The sequence below is a fragment of the Taudactylus pleione genome, unplaced genomic scaffold, assembly GCF_031769625.1.
Source record: "Taudactylus pleione unplaced genomic scaffold, aTauple2 ptg000547l, whole genome shotgun sequence".
Lineage (NCBI taxonomy): Eukaryota > Metazoa > Chordata > Amphibia > Anura > Myobatrachidae > Taudactylus > Taudactylus pleione.
The window spans coordinates 2379120-2404975 of record NW_028284949.1 but is presented as its reverse complement, the minus strand read 5'-3'; the positions used below and the strand labels follow the sequence as shown (position 1 = coordinate 2404975).

The 25856-nt window shown below is 46.9% G+C and overlaps 1 pseudogene; it reads right to left on the bottom strand.

Annotated features, from left to right (window-relative positions):
• Positions 1-845: 845 nt before the first annotated feature.
• LOC148500760 (NACHT, LRR and PYD domains-containing protein 12-like) overlaps positions 846-25856 on the bottom strand; it is a 40143-nt pseudogene continuing 15132 nt past the window's right edge.

Genomic DNA, 25856 nt, shown 5'->3' with positions numbered 1-25856 from the left:
TACTATATGGGCATTATTATATGGGCACTACTACAGGGGCATTACTATATGGGCACTACCACAGGGGCATTACTATATGGGCACTACTACAGGGGCATTAGCATTACTATATGGGCACTACTACAGGGGCATTACTATGGGGCATTACTATATGGGCACCACAGGGGCATTACTATGGGGTCATTATTATATGGGCACTACTACAGGGGCATTACTATATGGGCACTACAGGGGCATTACCTATATGGGCACTACTACAGGGGCATTACTATATGGGCACTACTACAGGGGCATTACTATATGGGCACTACTATAGGTGCACTGCTGAAGGGGGCATTACTATGGAGGAATTACCAGGGGCAGCGCCAATTTACTGTCTTGCCCCGGGTGACAAAAATCCTAGTTTTGGCCCTGTAATGACACTGGTGTTTTCTTATTAGTAGATGATCTTAATATCGATGATCTTCCAGCCTTTGGTCGGTAGTAGGGTCTCAGGGGCCAGTTCACATTGACCCTGATTCAGCGGTGTAGAGCACTGCCGTTATCAGACGTAGTGCAGCTCTTGTGTCCATCCCGTTTGTGTCCATGGGTCGCAAATTCTAATTTCAGGTGCAAGCAGGGAGAAGTGCATTGAAAACTTAGTGGGCGTTCCTTGGCGCTGACTGGAAGGTGTCTTAGCGCACACGCGGAAATGGTCTGTCATGTGCGTGTTGTGGGAGTGTCGCGGGCGTGTGAAAATAGTAACACAGTAGGACGCACACATCGGTATTACTGCGTGCACGGATGCTAACAGTGGGCAACTCAGTCCTTGCACATTCGGACGCACGGATGGCTCTGTAGCGACATTTGCAGAAAGTTGCAGATGGACGACCACCAATAAACGTAGCTACGGGCGGTTCTGCGTCCACCTGTGTATCAGGCCCATATTCAGCGCACATTGCTCACCCTGTAGAACGGGAAGAAATCGGAGATGGGAAGAGACACAGGAAATCAGTACATGGGGTGAAATCATTATTGGGCTAATATTCATATAAAACAGATTGAGAAGGGGCGATACAGAGCTGGTAGCAAAGCGACCAAAAATAGAGCATTTCCGTACATATACAGAGCTGTACGCACCTCAGGGTGCAAACGCCAGCAGCCTTAAATGCTCACAATTGTTGGTGCACATGAACGAGTGAGCACGCCCTTGCTGAGTTTTTCCTTCTTTACCCCTTTACACTTCTCCGGTGGAACGGTTTGATATGTGCTAAATGCACGCGGGTCTGCATAGCCGCATATGTGTGTGCATTTGCTCTCTGAGCATGCTCAGTGCAAACGGTCATACTGCTCACTCTGCATCAGCCACAATAAGTGTAATAATTTATCTAGTGCCCACAGACAGACAAAGGGGTAAATCTTCCAACCCGGTTGGTCAGAGCCACTGATGAACGGCGGCTTTGAACGATGGATCGAAACCGGCTGGTTTAGGGTTTATTTCAGTTGCCGTATCAAATTCATTGGTCTCAGTGGCCAATCATTGGTGGCTTTGGCAAACAATGGGTTGGTAAATCTACCTCTCTACCCCAAATGAGACATCCTTGTGGCTCTTTGGTTGCAACTATAGTATTCATCAACCATTCAGAACCCTGTATAAACTCATAAGTAGCCTATCACTAGTACCATGATACCTAAATGGCTATTCAAGAATGAAGTTCGATAATACTTGGACCTTCCTTGCTATTATAGTGCACAATCCTATCTGCTGTTCATGGTCTCCTTCCAGTGGACCCCAGTATTACCCGAATAGAGACAGTGGACAATGGGCATTGGGCAGCATGCTGTTGAATCTAAAGGCACCACCAGATTGGACAGAAGCACGGTCGTCGGGTGCCACCATCACAACCTTCTCGCACAAACCTTCTGCATAGTGTACAGAAAGAGAAGGTCACTAAATCTAGTGGAAGATATGTGGTTCAATAATCAGGGTAACCGGTGTCCCCAGGGGAAGGCTCCTCGTGGGATTTCTAATTAGAAAAGGGAGCAGATATATTTTGCTGCACCCAGATGTAGACCAAACCCCACCATATACTAGGGTAAAATGCATTTGTATTTCGAGCTAAAGTTAGACAAGTCACCTTTTCAACTGGAAATGCACTCGGGCTTCTTCAGTTTCTTCTTCAGCTCCACATCACGAAAACCAACGGTCACCCTAGAGATGACAAAAACAGGTATTCAATAAAGAGCAGATGAAAACTTAGCATGGGCTGCACCAAATGTACTTTACAGAGAGGTGGACCCTTTAGCACATGATGGTCCCTATTTATCATAAGCTGCATTTTCAGTGCAGATGTGATTAAAATGTTGTTGCCTAAATTTGCAGCATGAAAATATCTTAATTTAGCAATAATCTCTCACCGGGAGACGGGTTCCGATGAGAGCCCATTCCAGCAAAGAGATGATAGCAGAGTGGTAGGTCACTCAAGCTATCACCCTTCTTCCTGGTTCGGGAACCCAGCACCCAATATGAAAGTACAACCATCAGCAAGAGCAAAACGTCATTGGGGGAGGATCGAGAGGGATCTTCTGGATCCCTCTCTGGTAAAATTTGTGTAGGTAGTAAATCAGGCCCCATGGTTTACGTACTAATCCGATTGTTAGGGGTCTGCGCATGCACAGGACCTGTTGTGCCAGAGCCGTAACTAGGGTAGTGCGACCTGTGCCATGGCACAGAGCACCGCAAGGCAGGTGGCGCTGTTTGGGCCTGTCAATTTTTCTGTTTATTATCATTCTCACTTGTAGCTTCCTCTTCTTTTATCCCCAGCATCTCCTGGCCTCCCCTGTCTCTTCCCTGGCCCTTCCCCATGAGGTCATGGCCCTTTTTTTGGTGCTCTGTCTTATGTCCCTATTTAAAAAATGGGTGGGGGGGACGCCAATGCTCTCTCTGGCACACGGCACCAAATAGTCTAGTTAAGTCTCTGTGTTGTGCGTATGTGCAGAACGGGTCCTGCGATCTCGCAGATCCTCCAAGGTGTTTGGTAGGGAGGGGGCGTGGAGGCGGGCAGAGCAGGGGTGTGTCTGGACTTCATTCCCAGATATGGGGCGTGTGGAGGCCAATGTCTGCGTCAGTGGAGCTTAATCAGACTGGCCAGTGCTTCCGCCATCGCTACCGATGGTGGTCCGAAGCAGCGTCTACAGATGCTGTACTCGTATCGCAATTGCTGTCAGGAGGCTTCTGCTTCCTATAGACGCCTCTTGCAGTATTTCAACATTTGCTGGATGGTATGCACAGCCACTTCCTTGTGGCTGTGCATACCATCCACATCTAAACCAGGCCCATATTGTGAAGCAGGGTTTGTATAGATATAGTGGATTACAGAATGCATCCATTGTTGGCAGTGGCAAAACTAGCGAGGGTGCGGCTGCTATGGGGCGCGGGCAGCCTCCAGGGTCCGCCGCTCCCCTTTTACCCAGTTACACATGGACTCGTCAACTGTACAAGGTACCCGGCAAGAAGTAGAGTGGCACATGGGATTTGTAGTTTATCTTTTACTGCTCAGACTCTGAGCAGTTAAAGATAAACTACAAATCCCATGAGGCTATGCTCAGCCCTTTGACTTCACCTCTGCTCCTCTCCTTTACTTCTGCTCTGTATCTCTTGACTGGGAGACAGACAGAGCGTCAGTGCCAGGCTGAACCAAGTTGGAGAGAGAAGTGAACAGGGCCCATCACAGCCAGCTGCACAAAGCATGCTAGGGGAGAGCACTGGGGTAGGTGCATTGTGTGTGAGACAATGGCTGACTGATGTATGTGTGACAATGGGTGACTGCTATATGTGTGTGTATGACAATGGGTGACTGCTATATATGTGTGTGTGTGTAACAATGGGTGACTGCTATATGTGTGTGTGTGTGTGTGTGTGTGTGTGTGTGTGTGTGTGTGTGTGTGTGTGTGTGTGTGTGTGTGTGTGTGTAACAATGGGTGACTGCTATATGTGTGTGTATGATAATGGCTGACTGGTGTGTGTGTGTGTGTGTGTGTGTGTGTGTGTGTGTGTGACAATGGGTGACTGCTATATGTGTGTGTATGACAATGGCTGACTGCTGTGTGTGTGTGTGTGTGTGTATGTGTGTGAGACAATGGGTGACTGCTATATGTGTGTGTATGACAATGGCGGACTGCTGTGTGTATGTGTGTGTGTGACAATGGCTGACTGCTGTGTGTGTGTGTGTGACAATGGGTGACTGCTATATGTGTGTATGACAATGGCTGACTGCTGTGTGTGTGTGTTGTGTGTGTATGACAATGGCCAGGGGCGCAACTAGGGGGGGGGCTAGAGGTGCATGTGCACCGGGTGGGGATTGCGGGGGGGTGAAAAAAGCTGACTCAGCCATCCGGCGGCCATCCGAAAATGGCCGCCGCCAAAGAGGAGTCAAATCCTAGAGGTCCTTACTGGACCTCTAGTGTCTGTCTCCTCCTTGGCGGCGGCCATTTTTGGGTGGTCGTTTTCAGCAGATTCCATGAGGACTAGCCGTCCGCATGGACTCTACTGAAAACGGCCATCCAAAAATGGCCGCCGCCAAGGAAGAGACAGATGCTAAAAGTCCTACTGGACCTCTAGTGTCTGTTAGCAGAGCGCAATGCACACAGCATTCCCGGAAGTGCAGGGAACGCTGGCGCTGCCGGGAGAAGATGCTGAAAGCTGCATCTTCTCCCGTGAAATCCCCTGGCAACGAGCATAAACCCCCTGGAAACGAGCATAAACCCCCCTGGAAATGAGCATAAAACCCCACGGCAACGAGCATAAAACCCCATGGCAACGAGCATAAAACCCCATGGCAACGAGCATAAAACCCCATGGCAACGTGCATAAAACCCCATGGCAATGAGCATAAAACCCCCTGGCAACGCGCATGAAACCCCCATGGCAACAAGCATGTAACCCCTGGCAATGAGCATAAACCCCCTTGCAACGAGCAGGTAATTTTAAAGTACTTAGAAGCCTTATTGTGGGATATAAAATGGTGTTGGGCAAACATGTAAGTAGCACTTTGGGAATAGGCATTACATTGTGTGGAATAATGTGTAATGGGCATTATCGTGTGTGGAATAATGTAAGTCACTATTACCAGGGACGTCTGAGTAGTGCACTGCCTTATGGAGGAGCAAGGACAAAATCCAGGTACAGGAAGGGAGGGGGCGCAAAATTGCTGCCTTGCACCGGGTGACGGATATCCTAGTTTCGGCCCTGCAATGGCTGACTGCTGTGCGTGTGTGTGTGTGTGTGTGTGTGTGTGACAATGGGTGACTGCTATATGTGTGTGTATGACAATGGCTGACTGCTGTATGTGTGTGTGTATGTGTGTGTATGACAATGGCTGACTGCTATATGTGTGTGTGTGTAACGATGGGTGACTGCTATATGTGTGTGTATGACAATGGCTGACTGCTGTATGTGTGTGTGTGCAGAGCCGGCTTCCAAGCCCTCCTAGGAATAAATGCTGAGCAGATCCAATCAGGGCTCAGCACGTGCTTATATGAGCTTTGGCACTCAAATATTTTAGGGCAATATTTCAGTCCTCTCAAGATTAAAAATGTTATTTCCCCTTTCATGTGGGGGCATATTTTTTTTCACCTCCCGGTTGAATGGGGGACCTTTAAAAATGTAGCTATGGGGCCCACAAAGTTCTAGTTATGTCCCTGATTGTAGGCACAGCTAGGGTTACAGTATTGCAGCGGTTAAACTGTGCAGCTTGCAGGGTGAGTTATAGGCTTAATAGATATTGCAGATATTTTGAGTCAATTGTAATACAGAATGATACATAATCATTGCAGGCTTTATATACATATAAGCAGTGCCGGCTCCAGGGCTAATAACGCCCTGTGCCAGCCGAGTGGCCTGAGCTCCTTATCGCGCGCGGCCGAAATTGGAGGCATGGCCTAAATACCATAGGCCACGCCTTCTTACGTGACGTTATCTGAGGGGCGTGCCTGCATGGTACGTCTCCAAATAACGTCAGGCTGGGGGGAGCCTCACTAGCTGAGCTTCCCCCAACCCTCTCACGGCACTGAATGGATCCCATGCGCATGCGTGCAGAGTCCTTTCAGACTCCGGGGTCCCGGCACCGCCGCACAGCTGCGGCAGAGGGGGTCCCCAACCCCCCGATTTGAACACCCGCAGGCCACTTCGGCCCACCGGTGGAACAGCGGGACATTACTGTCCCGCTGAAATCGGGATGCTGGGGGAAGGGTGCTCCCTCTATGGGTGGCGCCCCCGTTCGATCACTCAGGTCGACCACCCCTAGAGCCAGCCCTGCATATAAGGCCATGGTTATTGCAGGGAATGTAATCATTCAGAGGTATAAATAGGGTTAACACAAGGGGGTATATTTACTAAAGTGTAAGAAGTGGAGATTTTGCCCATAGCAACCAATCAGATTCTACTTAACATTTATCTAGCTTCTATCTATCTTCTACAAGATAATAACTACAATTTGATTGGTTGCTATGGGCAACATCTCCACTTCTAAAAACCCGCACTTTAGTAATTATATACTCCATGGAGTTTATGGGTGCAGAGTTAGGTAGTGTTCAGGCAGTGTTAGGGTTAAACAGTTGTGGTGCCATCAGTAGCATAACATTATTCCTGGTGCCTTGAGGTTTAATACATATTCCCCTCCATGTTCCTCTTAGCACCAGGAGCACTCAGGTGGCGGTGCTCAATCGCGCGTGAATCCTGTGTAAATGGCCTGCGCGCTGCCTCTCTTACGTTGAAGGCAGCGCGCAGGCCAGACTACATAAGCCCGGTTTTCTGACCCTGAACTTCCCGTCTACGTAACACAAATAATCTCACCACAGCTCCTGTATTATGGAATCCATGTTGAGTCTCTCAGACAGAACTTTCAGCCCAGAGTCTTGGATATTATTCCCTGTCAACTGCAGGAGGACCAGAGAACGGTTTCTAAGCATAACAGAGCGGACATCATCACAGCAGGCTGACGTCAGACCACAGCGATGAAGCCTACAATGAGAAAAGAAAGATACTGAGGGAAATAGTCTTTTATCTTTGCAGAACAAACGAATTATAGAGCAATTTACAGATACATTTTAATCATTCCTGCAGGAGTTCCGCAATGGAATGTCTGAGTCCCTCACACAGAAGTTTTATTCTATGCAGATCCACAACAGAGGTGACACAGTGTCAGCCATAGTGGGTAGTAAGTGCTGCTGGTGCACCGATGGTGGAGTATTTACAACCGCTGGCACTGTCCAAAACCATTGAAAGTGGGCGTCCTAGAGCTTTTACAGTATGTTGTACGCTAATACACAAAAGGAACCCTGCCATTTTGATAGTATAATCAGTTATGAAAGTAAGGAGGTATGGCTTACCATTTCGAAATTAAAGGCCGGTACGCCATACCATCCAACCACCTTACCGCAGCAGCACTGTGCGAAGAGGAGCTGAGCCGCCGGCAACGCGCTTCCAGTGGTGCCACTGTCTGGCTTCCAGGGGTAGACTGGCAGAGTCATCTGTTAAATTACAGCCTGCCAAGTAAGGAAGATGAGCAGAAAGAGAAGCATGTAGGCAGTCAAAAGAAGAAGGTAAGTTAGCGGTGGCCAGGGAGGAGGTTAGCTCTTGAGGTGACACATGAAGCTGGAAGAGCAGGAGGCTAGAGTGACAGAGACCAGGAGGCTTGAGAGACATGGGGCACAAGGCTGGAGTGACAGGAGGCTGGGGTGACATGGGGCTGGAGTAACAGGAGGCTGGAGTGATGGGGCAGGATACTGGAGTGTCAGGAGCAGGATGCTGGAGTGAAGAGGACAGGATGCTGGAGAAACAGGCAGGAGGTTGGAAAAACGGGATGGTGTGATGGGGCAGGAGACTGGAGTGACGGGGGCAGGATGCTGAAGTGAAAAGGGGCAGGAGGCTGGAGTGACAAGGGGCAGGAGGCTGGAGGTACATGGGGCATGAGGTTGGAGTGGCTGAAGGTTAGAGTGACATGGGCAGGATGCTGGAAGGACAAGAGGCTGGAGTGTTGGGGCAGGATGCTGGACAGAGTACTGGTAAGTCATTTATTATACTTGTACCAATGAGTATTATCCACACCTCAGCTCTTGCAGGGTACAGCCTGGATGTCTAATTCCCTCACACAGAGGTATTACACCACAGTCCTGCAGATTATTATATAATGTATAGTATAATCCTCACCTCAGATCCTGCAGGGTACAGCCCGGATGTCTGAGTCCCTCACAAAGAGCTATTACACCACAGTCCTGCAGATTATTATATAATGTATAGTGTAATCCTCACCTCAGATCCTGCAGGGTACAGCCCGGATGTCTGATTCCCTCACACAGAGGTATTACACCACAGTCCTGCAGATTATTATATAATGTATAGTATAATCCTCACCTCAGCTCCTGCAGGGTACAGCCCGGATGTCTGAGTCCCTCACACAGAGGTATTACACCACAGTCCTGCAGATTATTATATAATGTATAGTATAATCCTCACCTCAGATCCTGCAGGGTACAGCCCGGATGTCTGAGTCCCTCACACAGAGGTATTACATCACAGTCCTGCAGATTATTATATAATGTATAGTGTAATCCTCACCTCAGCTCCTGCAGGGTACAGCCCGGATGTCTGAGTCCCTCACACAGAGGTATTACACCACAGTCCTGCAGATTATTATATAATGTATAGTATAATCCTCACCTCAGCTCCTGCAGGGTACAGCCCCGATGTCTGTCCCTCACACAGAAGTATTACACCACAGTCCTGCAGATTATTATATAATGTATAGTGTCATCCTCACCTCAGCTCCTGCAGGGTACAGCCCGGATGTCTGAGTCCCTCACAAAGAGGTATTACATCACAGTCCTGCAGATTATTATATAATGTATAGTATAACCCTCACCTCAGCTCCTGCAGGGTACAGCCCGGATGTCTGTCCCTCACACAGAGGTATTACACCACAGTCCTGCAGATTATTATATAATGTATAGTGTAATCCTCACCTCAGCTCCTGCAGTGTACAGCCCGGATGTCTGAGTCCCTCACACAGAGGTATTACATCACAGTCCTGCAGATTATTATATAATGTATAGTATAACCCTCACCTCAGCTCCTGCAGGGTACAGCCCGGATGTCTGTCCCTCACACAGAGGTATTACACCACAGTCCTGCAGATTATTATATAATGTATAGTATAATCCTCACCTCAGCTCCTGCAGGGTACAGCCCGGATGTCTGAGTCCCTCACACAGAGGTATTACATCACAGTCCTGCAGATTATTATATAATGTATAGTGTAATCCTCACCTCAGCTCCTGCAGGGTACAGCCTGGATGTCTGAGTCCCTCACACAGAGGTATTACACCACAGTCCTGCAGATTATTATATCATGTATAGTATAACCCTCACCTCAGCTCCTGCAGGGTACAGCCCGGATATCTGAGTCCCTCACACAGAGGTATTACACCACAGTCCTGCAGATTATTATATAATGTATAGTATAATCCTCACCTCAGCTCCTGCAGGGTACAGCCCGGATGTCTGAGTCCCTCACACAGAGGTATTACACCACAGTCCTGCAGATTATTATATAATGTATAGTATAATCCTCACCTCAGCTCCTGCAGGGTACAGCCCGGATGTCTGAGTCCCTCACACAGAGGTATTACACCACAGTCCTGCAGATTATTATATAATGTATAGTATAATCCTCACCTCAGCTCCTGCAGGGTACAGCCCGGATATCTGAGTCCCTCACACAGACGTATTATATCACAGTCCTGCAGATTATTATATAATGTATAGTATAATCCTCACCTCAGCTCCTGCAGGGTACAGCCCGGATGTCTGAGTCCCTCACACAGAGGTATTATATCACAGTCCTGCAGATTATTATATAATGTATAGTATAATCCTCACCTCAGCTCCTGCAGGGTACAGCCCGGATGTCTGAGTCCCTCACACAGAGGTATTACACCACAGTCCTGCAGATTATTATATAATGTATAGTATAATCCTCACCTCAGCTCCTGCAGGGTACAGCCCCGATGTCTGTCCCTCACACAGAAGTATTACACCACAGTCCTGCAGATTATTATATAATGTATAGTGTCATCCTCACCTCAGCTCCTGCAGGGTACAGCCCGGATGTCTGAGTCCCTCACAAAGAGGTATTACATCACAGTCCTGCAGATTATTATATAATGTATAGTATAACCCTCACCTCAGCTCCTGCAGGGTACAGCCCGGATGTCTGTCCCTCACACAGAGGTATTACACCACAGTCCTGCAGATTATTATATAATGTATAGTATAATCCTCACCTCAGCTCCTGCAGGGTACAGCCCGGATGTCTGAGTCCCTCACACAGAGGTATTACACCACAGTCCTGCAGATTATTATATAATGTATAGTATAACCCTCACCTCAGCTCCTGCAGGGTACAGCCCGGATGTCTGAGTCCCTAACACAGAGGTATTACACCACAGTCCTGCAGATTATTATATAATGTATAGTATAACCCTCACCTCAGCTCCTGCAGGGTACAGCCTGGATGTCTGAGTCCCTCACACAGAGGTATTACACCACAGTCCTACATATTATATTATATAATGTATAGTATAACCCTCACCTCAGCTCCTGCAGGGTACAGCCCGGATATCTGAGTCCCTCACACAGAGGTATTACACCACAGTCCTGCAGATTATTATATAATGTATAGTATAATCCTCACCTCAGCTCCTGCAGGGTACAGCCCGGATGTCTGAGTCCCTCACACAGAGGTATTACACCACAGTCCTGCAGATTATTATATAATGTATAGTATAATCCTCACCTCAGCTCCTGCAGGGTACAGCCCGGATGTCTGAGTCCCTCACACAGAGGTATTACACCACAGTCCTGCAGATTATTATATAATGTATAGTATAATCCTCACCTCAGCTCCTGCAGGGTACAGCCCGGATATCTGAGTCCCTCACACAGACGTATTATATCACAGTCCTGCAGATTATTATATAATGTATAGTATAATCCTCACCTCAGCTCCTGCAGGGTACAGCCCGGATGTCTGAGTCCCTCACACAGAGGTATTATATCACAGTCCTGCAGATTATTATATAATGTATAGTATAATCCTCACCTCAGCTCCTGCAGGGTACAGCCCGGATGTCTGAGTCCCTCACACAGAGGTATTACACCACAGTCCTGCAGATTATTATATAATGTATAGTATAATCCTCACCTCAGCTCCTGCAGGGTACAGCCCGGATGTCTGAGTCCCTCACACAGAGGTATTACACCACAGTCCTGCAGATTATTATATAATGTATAGTATAATCCTCACCTCAGCTCCTGCAGGGTACAGCCCGGATGTCTGAGTCCCTCACACAGAGGTATTACACCACAGTCCTGCAGATTATTATATAATGTATAGTATAATCCTCACCTCAGCTCCTGCAGGGTACAGCCCCGATGTCTGTCCCTCACACAGAGGTATTACACCACAGTCCTACAGATTATTATATAATGTATAGTGTAATCCTCACCTCAGCTCCTGCAGGGTACAGCCCGGATGTCTGAGTCCCTCACACAGAGGTATTACACCACAGTCCTGCAGATTGTTCCATGACAGATGCAATTTTTTCAGAGATCGGTTTATAATAAAAACTGAAGAAAGCTCTTCACAGCAAAAATGCGTCAGTTCACAGCTGTACAATCTGCAAAGAATCAAGAGAAGCACTGGCATCACAAGGGTGTCACCAGCCGAGGGGTGACACCAAACTGCTGGCTCCCCCGCAGTGACAGGACAGCACAGTGAGGGTGGGACTGCGGGTTATGTAGAGTGGGACATAAGCGGAAATAATGATCACTTACACCAAGACAGGGATGCACTAAACCCTGGAGAGTGATAAAGTACCAACCAATCAGCTCCTATCAGTTTACAGGATGTGTTTGAAAAATAACAGTTAGGAGCTGATTGGTTTGTTCTTTATCTCTCTCCACTTTATCGCTCTCCAAGGCTCAGTGCAATTATCCCCAAGTAATGTAATGGCCATATTAAGGGCCACACTGGCCTGGTGCTAAAAATGATCAAGAAACTACTGTGATACACGGAGGAGGTGTGACCAGTACTTTGTGGGCGTGGCCACTTCCATGTGGGCGTGTACATCCCCATACATCAGGTGAATACAACATGTGGCCCTCCAGCTGCTGCGGAATCACACATCCCAGCATCATGATGATGGGCCTATTTTATGTGGAGGCCTGGGGCTGTAGTCCCACCCTCCCCATTGCTATTCTGGCCCTGGGTATAGGCTGATGCAAGTGCACCCTGATGATCCAAACCAAGCATCCATATACGGGGTGGGTGCTCATCAGGCCGTATATGGTGTAAGCAGAAAGGGCTATCCATGTAATTCAGTGGCTCTCCAGCTGTTGAGAAACTACAATTCCCAGCATGCCTTACCAGAGTTTTGCTGTTAGGAAATACTAAAACAGTAGCAGGGAATGATGGGAATTAATGAAGCACTTCTTACATCAGCATCTGGAGGGTACACGCTGGATCTCTAAGCCCCGCACAGAGATGTCTCACTCCACAGTCCTGCAAATGATTCCATGACAAATCCAGTTTCATAAGAGCCCCCATGAGAACAGAGCCGAGAACCTCACAGCAGGACGAGGTCAGTCTGCAATAGGCCAAGCTGCAAATGATGGGAAAAAATTAACAAATATATTTTGACTGTAATAGAAAATAACTTATCTGGTGCACCAGTGCCTCCAGTGGTAGCTTGTTTCACATCATGCCCTTACTGCAAAGAACGCTCACCACTTTTTTTAAAAGGAAAGCGAAAAACCCCTGACTGAAATAATTATGGGACACACAAACACACATGACAAAATTGTTTTGATATCAGAAAATGTAAGAGATTGCTGGGGAAAATGGTAAAGCCTTTCTTTTTTATGGTGGGCACACACCCTCCTGCAACTTTTATTGCATTGACTTTGTCTAAGCCCTGTCTTTATTTAATCAGGTATACTACTGTTCTCTCCTGGCATAGACCTGCCCCATATACTACTGTTCTCTCCTGGTAGAAATCTGCCCCATATACTACTGTTCTCTCCTAGCAGAAATCTGCCCCATACACTACCGTTCTCTCCTGGAATAGACCTACCCCATATACTACTGTTCTCTCCTGGCATAGACCTGCCCCATATACTACTGTTCTCTCCTGGCATAGACCTGCCCCATAAACTACTGTTCTCTCCTGGCATAGACCTGCCCCATATACTACTGTTCTCTCCTAGCAGAAATGTGCCCCATACTCTACCGTTCTCTCCTGGAATAGACCTACCCCATATACTACTGTTCTGTCCTGGCATAGACCTGCCCCATATACTACTGTTCTCTCCTGGCATAGACCTGCCCCATATACTACTGTTCTCTCCTGGCATAGACCTGCCCCATATACTACTGTTCTCTTCTCGCATAAACCTGCCCCATATACTACTGTTCTCTCCTGGCATAGACCTGCCCCATATACTACTGTTCTCTCCTAGCAGAAATGTGCCCCATACTCTACCGTTCTCTCCTGGAATAGACCTACCCCATATACTACTGTTCTGTCCTGGCATAGACCTGCCCCATATACTACTGTTCTCTCCTGACATAGACCTGCCCCATATACCACTGTTCTCTTCTCGCATAAACCTGCCCCATATACTACTGTTCTCTCCTAGCAAAAATCTGCCCCATACACTACTGTTCTCTCCTGGCATAGACCTGCCCCATATAATACTGTTCTCTCCTGGCATAGACCTGCCCCATATACTACTGTGCTATCCTAGCAGAAGTCTGCCCCATTTACTACTGTTCTCTCCTAGCAGAAATCTACCCCATACACTACTGTTCTCTCCTGGCATAGGCCTGCCCCATATACTACTGTTCTCTCATGGCATAGGCCTGCCCCATATACCACTGTTCTCTCCTGGCATAGACCTGCCCCATACAGTATACTACTGTTCTCTCCTGGCATATACATGCCCCACATAATACTGTTCTCTCCTGGCATAGACCTGCCCAATATAATACTGTTCTCTCCTGGCATAGGCCTGCCCCATATACCACTGTTCTATCCTGGCAGAAATCTGCCCCATACAGTATACTACTGTTCTCTCCTGGCATATACATGCCCCACATAATACTGTTCTCTCCTGGCATAGGCCTGCCCCATATATCACTGTTCTCTCCTGGCATAGACCTGCCCCATAGTACACTATTGTTCTCTCCTGGCATATACATGTCCCACATACTACTGTTCTCTCCTGGCATATACATGCCCCACATACTACTGTTCTCTCCTGGCATGGACATGCCCCATATACTACTGTTCTCTCCTGGAGTAACCCACAGTGCCATTAAGAGCTCAGATGTGCCTGAATACTTGGGGTGTGTGCCCAATTCAGGGAAACGTGGCTATGCCCCATCCTAACATTTTTATTATTATAATGTTATTAATATAATGTTATAGTGTAATAGAAACATTATATTATTTATAGTATAATTCTTACCTCAGCTCCTGTAGGGTACAGGCTGGATGTCTGAGTCCCTCACACAGGAGTATTACTCCACAGTCCTGCAGATTATTCCCTCTCAGGTCCAGTGTGACCAGAGAGCGGTTTGTAGCAATAGCAGAGCGGAGATCATCACAGCAGGAGGAGGTCAGACCACAGCTACGTATTCTGATTTAAAATGAGATATCTAGATTAGTTCGCTTTTCATCTTATCAGACTCACACTCAACATGAAGTCATACCTGAAAGAATATAACTGTAGAGTAGATACAATTGTTGGTGTATATGGGACCTATTTATCAAATGATATCTGCGGCCTATGCCCCGAAAACATTCGTTTATGAGGGGCAAATATTTTGCATCCCCCAATGTATAAAGAAAGGACTGCAGCAGACATCTCCAATTCTGCCGTGGTCCCTCCATTGGGTGTGGAGTGAAAGATCTGCAGTAAAAAGGTCGACAATGTCTAGATAGACACCAGATGTTAGACGGTCATTAGTTCGACATGGACAAAAGGTCGACACTCTAAAGGTTGACGTGTAAGACGGTAGATGGGTAAAAATGGTCGAAACTCAAAAGGTCGACACATTTTTTCCAGCCCTAATCTTCACCCTAACTTTAACCCTCCCCTAGATGCCTAATCTTCCCCTAGATGCCTAACCCTCCCTCTTAGTGCCTAACCCTAACTGTCGGGGCAGGTGCCTGACCCTAATTGTCCCTTCTAGTGCCTAACCCTCCGGTTTGCACACTTGTAGGCAGACAACCGCGCGTGAGTAGTATGACTCACGGGTCATAAATCCGGAAGTCATTACAACGCAAGGGACAGCTCTTGTCGGATGACCTGTCGTATTTGTTTGTGTACACGGCGTTATTAAACGCTACTATGCATGCGATGATATATTAAGCCCATGTTGTGCACCCAGGACACCCAGTTAGTGCCCTTATGTTCTTAATCTGTACTCTGCTAGGAACACCCTCGATCCAGACGGGCCCTATTCATGATATTAATTATCGGAATCCGAACGGACCCCGATAATTAACATTCTAACTCGCCGCGGTTAGCCGAGCAATTCATCATTGCTCTGGCGCGGTGACAGCTGATGCGAAATCAGCTGCCCCCACGTGCGGCTTCACTGCTCCTTTTCGAAGCAGTAAGTCTTTTCACTGTTCCTTTCGGAGCAGTGACCGGACTGCACATGCGCGGCCTACAGATCACGCATGCACACAAGAACCCCTACGTCCGATGGAAGGAGCCAGACAGGGGCGGAGGGATCCAAAAGGATCCCTTATCGCAATCCGGACCGGTTGTGATCCTGGAGCCGGACCATTCACTATCTGAAGATGGCGAATACTCCCGCAGTCAAGCTCTGAAAATATATTTTCGGAGCTTGATGAATTCTGTCCCCATACTAGTGTATGGGGACAGCTGGCAATTCCGCAAGAGGCAGGTGCCTGCTTTACCTTCTTGATGATGGACCCGATAACTTAATTTCTACAATTGCAGGTGAAAATGTGCATTCACCTTTACACCTTGACAGATGCCACCTTCTTGGCTCACAAAGCCACGTGATTGTCTGTAAAACCAGATGCACTGACACATAAGTAGACACGTGATGTCACAAATCAGCATTTGCACTGCGGTTACACAATCCTTGTTGTATGTATGTAATGTTGTATAAATACTAAGACGTTTCTTACTTAAGCTCCTGCAGGGCACAGGCCGGATGTCTGAGTCCCTCACACAGAAGTTTTATTCCGGAGTCCTGTAGATTGTTCTTTGACAGGTTCAGTCTGATCAGAGGTCGTCTCTCAATAACAGAGAGGAGATCATCACAGCAGGAAGAGGTCAGATTGCACTGAAACAGACTGTGGACATATATAGAGGTAACACACATTGGACCTCATTCAGAGTCGGTCGTTGCGGCCGCACGGTCGTACGCCACCAATGTTCGCTAAACTGCGCATGCGTAAAGTTCGCAATGCGCGTGCGCAAACTAGCTGCTACGATCAGAAATTTCTCTCTCCTTGAACACAGCCAGGTCGGTAGTTTGAGTGACAGAATGAGGCGTTTGTGGGTGGTAACAGGGGAAGGTGCTTGAAAACGGGGGAGTGGAGATCCGAACGCAGGCGTGCCTAATTATGCGAACGGCGTTTTATGGGAGTGCATAATTAACAAAGTAGTGTCATGGCACACGTGACATGGGTGGTTTGTACACTGACCGGATCGTAGTGCTTAAGAGAGGGTATGGTCAACCTTAAGCTCTACGACCAGTTCTGATGGTTCCCGATGGTCTCGATTAATCCTTATATGCCCAGAGATGACGTGTAATGCGTACGAGAAGGGGGCGTATTTTTTGTCTTACGGCCGCATCCTCCCATTGGTCGGCCAGCTAACGATCCGATCTAAGGACGCAACTTGCGAGTGCATCATTTGCATATCCTGGCCCTTTTCCCTTACGACCGTGCGGCTGCAACGACCGACTCTGAATGAGGTCCATAGTATCAGCTTACTGTGCTTCATTTATACCGAAACTCTAGTCACAGAGAAATAATAATGATTTATCCAGTCTACATATGTTATATAATGTTCTAGGCTATACAGTCTGTGCCAAAAGCTCCTAATGCAGTGACAGGACAGACCAGCCGAAGAGAAGTGCCACTGACTGGGGAACGGGGTAAGTAACACAGCAGGGAGGGACGGGGTGGGAAGAGGGAGGATTTACAGGGGAGACGACAGTTGCGGTGATCCAGCATAAGTCATTTCCAATTTGCTAGTATTATATATTTACAAATGAAGATTCAGGGGCCTATTCATCAACACTAAAATAACGGTTTTAAGGACATTTTCCTTAATTACCGTTATTTTAGTATTCATGAAGACACTTAACACAGGAGATATCACTGATATCTCCTGGTTAAGTCCCCCAGCGTTTATTTCCACACTCCCCATACATTAGTACATTAGTATGGGGATATGGAAATTATGTAATTCATCAATTCCGAAAATTGTGTATTATCGGAATTTGATGGAGTTACTATCCGCCACTGTGAGGTGGCGAATAGCAGCTGACACTTACCTGCTTTCAGCTGGTGAGGTCTACCAGCGTCTTCCTCCGGCGCTCTAGTCTGTCCTCCTTCTCCGGTGGCTGCTCGGACACTGTGTTCTCCCAGCAGATCACAATAAAGTTTAGAAATTATTATATTTTTTTTCCTTTTTCTAAACTGTACTGTGTTCTGCTAGGACAGAACAGCCATCAGAGCTGGAGGCAGCTGCAGCGGGCAGGCAAGTGCGGGGCAGGGGGGAGGTATGCGGAGGGGGGAGAGACACAAAATTACTGCATCTGTAGGCAGTGCTGCACATGCGCTGGGTTTACGAATGTAACAGCGCATGCGCAGCACAGATTCCAGCTGCGGGAAGGTAGTGTAGATAGGAAAAACTATCTATTTCCCAAAATCTGTCCCCTTCTCGGCTCTGTTCCACCAAGTCTGAAGACAATATTTAAGGAAACAGGCTCCAGATCCAGAACTAGAGCAGCATTTCCTCGGCGCTATGTCACATGAGGGTGCGGGGCAGGATGCCAAAAGTGTGGAGAGCTGTCTGAACACCCCGAGCATCTCTACACACTGTAGGGCGCGTGCCCGGAGCGCCCAAAGGAAGCACCTAAGCAGGGCTAATGGCCACAAGGTGCCATTCCAGGCAACCTGCTAGCCCTGGGTGACAGCACCACTTGCACTCCCCTCCAAGGCAGTATAACAGCTTCTAAAGATGTTGAAAGTGGACGTGTCAGTCCTTACACACTCATACACACAGATTTGCCACAGGAAAGGGCTTTGTAGGACCATATGCCTAAAGTCGCAGGCAGGCGCCATTAGACGCCGCTACAGCCATGTTTTCTTACAACTCTGAATGGGATGTAGTTTGGAAGACGACGGTCTAAATGCCGTCCCCCGGCTTCCAGGCTTTCTAACCACGGCATGGTACTAGTGACAGGCGTCGAAAACTCAACGCCTGTCATTAACCAGACGCCGGAAGACCGACGGGGGGAGAGGGTTAGGTTTAGGGCTCCCGGGGGGGACTTAGGGTTAGGCACCTCCTGGGAGGGTTAGGTTTAGGCTAGCGGAAGGGAGGGTTAGGGTTAGGCACCCCCAGGGGACTTAGGTTTAAGCAGCGGGAAGGGGGGGTTAGGTTTAGGCACTTAGAGGGGGGATTAGGGTTAGGCACTTGGGGGGGGGGGTTAGACATCCCTAAGGGACAGTTATGGTGTGTGTGTGTGGGGGGGGAATTAGGTTAGCGATACTTACCTTAGGGATGATCGGGATTTTCACCCTTGCCGGGCTGCCGCTGTCGGGATTTGAACGGCCAGCCATGCGTCCGGCGGTAATACCTACTACACCCCTCTGAATCAAGCCCTATGTCTCCAAATACTTAATGAGAGTGTAAGGACTTTGGGACTTATTTAATTTGACTAGTAATATAAAATCCAAGGCAAAAACAATAACAACAACAAAATAGTTACTAAGAAAAAAAATCAAGACAACCTTAAGAAAAAAAAAATAATGCTGGTCATTTAACAGAAAATTATAAAAATAGTTTATTAAATTAAAAAAGGTAGGGTACATAAAAGTACAATTTTTCTGTTGCCTTGTACTGAAGGGACTGTGGGCAGTCCCGATTGCAGTGGCTGGTTCGCACACGCGCACTGCGATGCATGCGCATTACGCAACAATCGGCCGATGGCGTGCCTATAAGCAACTGCGTTCTTTGCTGAATCAGGCCCTGTTATATAAATAATGAGACAGATCTTACCTAAGATCCTGCAGGGCACAGGCCGGGTGTCTCAGTCCCTCACACAGAAGCTTTACTCCAGAGTCCTGCAGATCATTGTGTGACAGCTCCAGTCTGGTCAGAGAGCGGTTTGTAGTAATAACAGAGCGGAGATCATCACAACAGGAAGACGTCAGTTTGCAATGACACAGACTGTGGAGATATACAGGTAGCATTACAATTAGGGATGGCAGGCTCAGATTAGTTTGGATTTTCCCGCCAAATTCAGATATTTCCCGCCAAAAATCTGGTCTTAGAAAGAGGCAAAAATTAATCTTTCATGGACAAACATCATCTTTCATGGACTTTTGTCCATGAATAATGATATTTGTCCATGAAAGATGACATTTTGCCTCTTTCTGAGACCCGATTATTGGCGGGAAAAATCTGAATTTGGTGGGAAAATCGAACTAATCCGAGCCTGCACATCCTTAATTACACTAGCTTTTTACATAACTTCTCTAAACTATCCTCTAAATCAGGAGCAGACTGTGAATTCCTTGACCTACAGCACTGTAGACTTCCCGATCTATCTCTCCCCAACACCGTCCAGTTTAGTAATAGAGCTGGTAGCACCTGTTCAGTCTCTGCGCGGGGTCATGACACCACTGTCAGACCAAGCTGCACCATTCTCATCGTGGCACCTACTGGAGCAAACGCTTTGCTCTATGAGGCGTATTTCTTATAGCTATTTTGCGGGAGTTCCCCTGAAAATTAGAGATGTGCGCCGACCCCCCTGTTTTGATTTTGGATCTGGATTTATCTTCGTGTTTTGGTTTTGGATTCTGATTAAAAATCAATAAAAATTCATTAAAAAAAAAATCGATAAAAATCAATAAAAACAGCTAAAATGTCCAAATCCGAAACCCGAGTTAATTTTTTTAAATCCGAGTCCCAAACCAGCAACAGATCCGAACCGGGTCACAAAAGTGAATCCGAACCTTGACTCGCTTCTACTCGGAACCCCTCAATTCGGGTATGCTCGGATTTCATAAATCTGGACCGGCACATCTCTACCTGAAAATAGTATGTAACAAAGAAGTCGACTCCTTTTCTGACCACAAAGCAACCCCTATAGGTTTCTATATTGGCTGCTAAAATTAGCCCCTGCAGGTAACGCCATCTGAAGATGGCATGAGACCATTGGAACTTTTCTGAGAAAGCTTTCCTGAGAGTCCCTCTCAATCAGTCCCCACTAATGAACGCACAGGATGCCGGGCGCACACGCACAGTACGTGGCTGGTAACCTGGAACCAAAGAGATAACAGTAGCTATCACTTTGCATCTAGGTATTAGTCGTTTCGGCACCCCAGCTTTAATACATGCATGCGGTTGGTGATAGTTATGCCCCTTTATGAGGGTTTCCTACGTTTTGCTTATGGATTGTCATGCAGGAAGCAAGAAGGGATTTAGATGAGCAATCATTTTGTGAAACTGGTAAAAGAGGGTTTGTGTGGGAAAGAGCTTATCTAGAACAAAGTGCTTCTAATATAGTGAATGTGTTTTCCTGCAGTATTTTTGAATGGAGAACAACAGCAGGCCCTGGAGGCCAGAGAAGCTGACGCTTGTACCATACATGCCTACCCTCCCAGTTTTCGCAGGAGGCTTCCGATTTTTCGGGTAACCCCCCACACCCCCAGAAGGGTAGGCACTTCTCCCACAATCTGCCCACTTCCTAGTGAAGTGAGCAGAATTGTGAAGATTTTTCAGCGGCAATTGCCCTGCCCCCCTATTTAAATTTAAGCCAATCGCGGCAATTTGCCATGAAGGGGGCGGGGCTTAATGACGGGGCTCGGCAAGCCCCGCCCCCCTCATAGCCCACCTGCTTCTCCTCCTCAGGCATCTCCCAGGGAGGAGAAGCAAAAGGTAGGTAAGTATGGCTTGTACTTCTACAAGTTCCAGTATGTGGGCACTTGTAGTCAGGGCCATAACTAGTGGTGCAGAAAGTTGTTGGCAATCTCCCGTGTGCATCCCAAACTGCTGCCTTTGGGTGAGAAACCTGGAAGATTATTCCCACACCTCCAATTACAAACATGTACCAAGCATAGTATCTGCAATGAGGTACATCCCGCCTTCCATTGGTTAATTACCAAGGTATGTACCTAGAATATCGCAAAGGACACCTCTCCCGATAAGAGAGAAGGACTTACGGGTCAGTACACATAGGAAAATGCGATAAACCCCCGGAAAATAGCATTTTTGCATTTAGTACATCCCGCTCACACACAATCATAGATGGAAACTTGGCCACTGCCGCTGGTAATGAACGTAATAAAGTACCACAAAAAGGAATTAAAGCATAGTCACATTCCCTGGTATCCCAAGACTGACGTCCTTCTCTTTCTCTCAACAGTTAGATAATAAAACACAATGTTTATCAATGGCTAACTCCACAATGTTCCTGGATTCCCTCAAAACCTTTAGGGTTCCTGTCTTTCTAAAACGTCTCAAAGGTCCTGTGTGTGTATCATTACATAAAAAAGGAAAAGTATATATATATATATATATATATATATATATATAATGAAAATATAATAAAAAACATAATAAAAAACCGAGTGCGTCTCCTAGAGCAATAATTTTGAAAACAACACCAAAGTCCTCATAAGATCACTGACATCAGTAGGGCATTTCACAATGTTAATAGGAATCCACAAGTCATACAAAAACATAAAAATCAACATAGTATAGCACCATTTATAATTTCAGAGCTTCAATAAAGCATATAAATGCCCGTACATTAGATATAAACAAAATATGGCTTATCTGGAAATCAGTAGTATATTACTCAACGCGTTTCGCCCATGTGGAACTCAGGACATGATTCAGACCCGGTCGCTAGATGCGTTCGCTTGTTCCCAGTTAGTTCAGTTAAGTGACGACATGGCATGCAAACGCATGGCAAGGCATAAGCACGCCCACTATGTCTGGCCATGCGAATGCTTTGTGTATGTAGACGCCCACCAGCCTGTCTTAAGACGCCCACTTGCGCACGTCATCTCCAGGAAGTGTATGCAACCATTGGTACATCGGGTACCATCGGAAGCGAACGCAGCGCTTGAGGTAGACTATACCCTACTTCAAGCACTGTGATCGCTTCAGTGTGAAATACAACCAGGTAACGTGTACTATGACGCTGCCTGTTAATTATGCACACCTCTGAAACGGCGTTGAGACGCTCAGGCACGCCTGCGTTCACATCTACACTCCCCTGTTTCTAGTGGCCTGCTTCTGTTACCACCCACAAACGGGTACTCCTGTCATTCAGTCAGATGGGCTGTCTATGCTGGGCGAGCGAACACTTCCCAATCTTTCACAGTGGTTTGCACACGCGCACTGCGATGCATAGCATGCACGCAATGCAAACCATCGGCAGCTACGAGCGAACGCTTCTTAGCGTCTGGGTCTGAATCAGACCCTCAGTCCTCTCCTCTAGACTCCCTTGGGGATTGTGCATTCCTATTAAAATCGTGAAAAAACGCTACTGATGTCAGTGATCTTATGAGGACCTTCACAAAGAATTTGACATAAGCTGTTATAATTTTCTACACATTGGGCCTGATTCAGAGCCGGACGCTCTGACCAGAGCGCTCGCTCTGAATCAGGGCCCTCCTACCTTTTTTTGGAGCATCCTCATGGACGCTCGCATAGCTGTGGGTTACCACCCACAGCTATAGCGAGCTTCCATGATGATGGTCGCGATAGTCTTGACCATCGCGACCATCGGGCTTGCGATGGAGACCCTGCGGTAGAGCCAAAATCACTCCCGCTGACATCACTAGTGATGTCAGTGGGGCCGGCTTCAGACGGTAGGCGTTCCCATGGGTACGCCTCCGTCTGGCAGGCACGCCCCCGGCACGCCCACCAAAGGGGGCGTGCTATCAATCAACATCGACAGCACGCCCCCTTTGGTGCGAGACCCGGAGCGATGGAGAGCCCGTCGCTCTCCGGGTCTCGCGCATGCGCACGACAGAGCTCCCTCCGTCGTGCGCATGCGCAGTGGGGGAACATCGACCCGCTTGCGAGCGTCCTTTGCTCGCGAGCGGGTCTGAATGACCCCCATTTTACGGGTGCACTCATAGCTCACGTCACACACTTTTGATGTTGATTTCAAGATTATTGCACTAGGAGGCTCCCTTGTTTTTTATTATTTTTCAGGATGGAGGAGTCGGTGTGCCTGATACAAGGAGCTTTTGCCGTCCAATATGATTGAATTATTCTAGGCACTAATATATATATGTGTAGTGTAGCACTATTTAGTACACATGTATTATTCTGTGTACCTTAGTAGCTGTATCTGACGTTGTGTAAACATCCCAGATAAACTGGGGCCAGCCTGATAAACATCTTCCTCTTTATCCGGGAATTTGCACCATCTGAAACTGTGGAAAACACACGAAGATAAACAATATTTACTACAGGTTGAGTCTCCCATATCCAAATATTCCGAAATACGGAATATTCCGAAATATGGAATAATTTTGGCATGACTGAGATAATGAAACCTTTGATTTTTGATGGTTTAATGTACACAAACCTTGTCTAAGGCACAAAGTATTACAAATATTGTATAAAATTACCTTCAGGCTGTGTGTATAAGGTGTATATGACACATAAATGAATTTCATGTATGTACACAAACTTAGCTTGAGCCACAAAATTATTGAAAATATTGTATAAAAGTACCTGCAGGCTGTGTGTATAAGGTGTATATAACACATAAATGCATTCTGTGTGTATATCACGGTCCCATCCCAAGATATTTCATTATGATTTGCACATGTTCCAAAATACGGAATATTCCATTATCCAAAATACCCCTGGTCCCAAGCATTTTGGATATGGGAGACTCAACCTGTATTTAGATATATAAAATAAATGTTTTCTCTTGTTTGCATTTATTTTACGTTTATTCTTTACCCATTTTGTGCATACCCTGTTATCCTCGCTGCAAGGGCAGTTTAAGAGAGGAGGTGGTCCAAGTGTGGTCTCCATGTTGGCCCCCTCCTCTCTCGCATGCCCCCCCCTCCCGGACCCAGGGGCCTGCACCCATTATAGATATGACACTGCCTCACAAAATCGTGACAGTAGTGACAATAATTATTATTATGATGATTAATAATAATATTAATAATAATAATATTATTGCTATTATGGTATTTTAGTAAACACATCCATGTTGGATTGCATACCCGGCTGTGTAATATGCTAAATCCACAGGAGGCGTCTTGTGCAAATAGACGACCTCCTGCCGACTTCTCTGATCTGCTGCTGTGTCTGAGCCTCGTTTAAATTTTAGGGGTTTATGTATCAAGCAGTGAAAAGTGTGGAGAAATTGCCCATAAGCAACCAATCAGCTCCTACCTATTATTTTATAGACTGTACTTGATAAATGCTACTTCAATGCTGATTGGTTGCTATGGGCTAGGAGGAACCAGTAAAGAGGTGCTGTAGCAGCTACACTCAGCTCCAAGAAGTAAACAATTCCAGATGCCAGTGAAGGAGCATGTTGATCGAAGTGACTACTCGCAAATAACTGCTGTGCACTTGTAGGAGAGTAGTTTTACAGTGGTCGGCAAATTTCTGGTGGCTGAGTAGAATATTAGACAGGAACAGTGCATTGCCGGGCCTCTGAGCAAAATTTGGGTTCCGGTAATGTTGCTGTAGTCACTCAGTCCACACGTTCTGCTCTCAAAGGAATAGAGCTGGGGACACCACTGACCAAACCTTATGGAGCCCTAGACAGGACCTGGCTTGGGGATCCCATATATATATATATATATATATATATATATATATATATAATATATATACTTGCCAACCATCCCGATTTCCTGTGGACAGTTCTGATTTGAGGGGACTGTGCTCCCAATTTGTGGGGAGAGTAGAGGAAGGTGTCCCAATAGGAGAGCAAGAGAGAAAAAGAGAGCGAGGCAGCTTAGAGAAGAGTGATAAAAGGAGGTGGCCCCAGTAGAGAGTGAGAGACTAAGAAAGAGAGGCAGCCCAGAAGAGAAAGAGAATAAAAAGAGACCAAAAGGAGAGATGGCAGGGGAGAGTTAAAGAGGTTGACCAGGAAAGAGAGACAGAGATGTTCCACCAGGAGAAATTGAGAGAGAAAAAATACACCCGTATCCAACATAGTGGGCGCCTCTGGAAGGGATCTGGGGCATCAGGTGTGGAGAAGGGGCCTCGGACCCCTCTGGGCCCCATCCTGGCTGCACCCCCTGCACCAGTGATAGTTTTGCCACTGTCATTAGGCGTGGTCATTAAGGTTGGGTTACTGCTGGGAAGTGGAGAACCAAGAAAAATCCGTAAAACCACTTTCCCTGGAAAGCTTGCTAGAATAAGCCCATCCCATAACATCATCTTACAGCATCTCAAGTTTAGGAATTAGCTTTACCCTGAATACACTTTCAATTTATACATACATAGGTCATAAGGAGATTCAGTTCTCAGTAAAGTT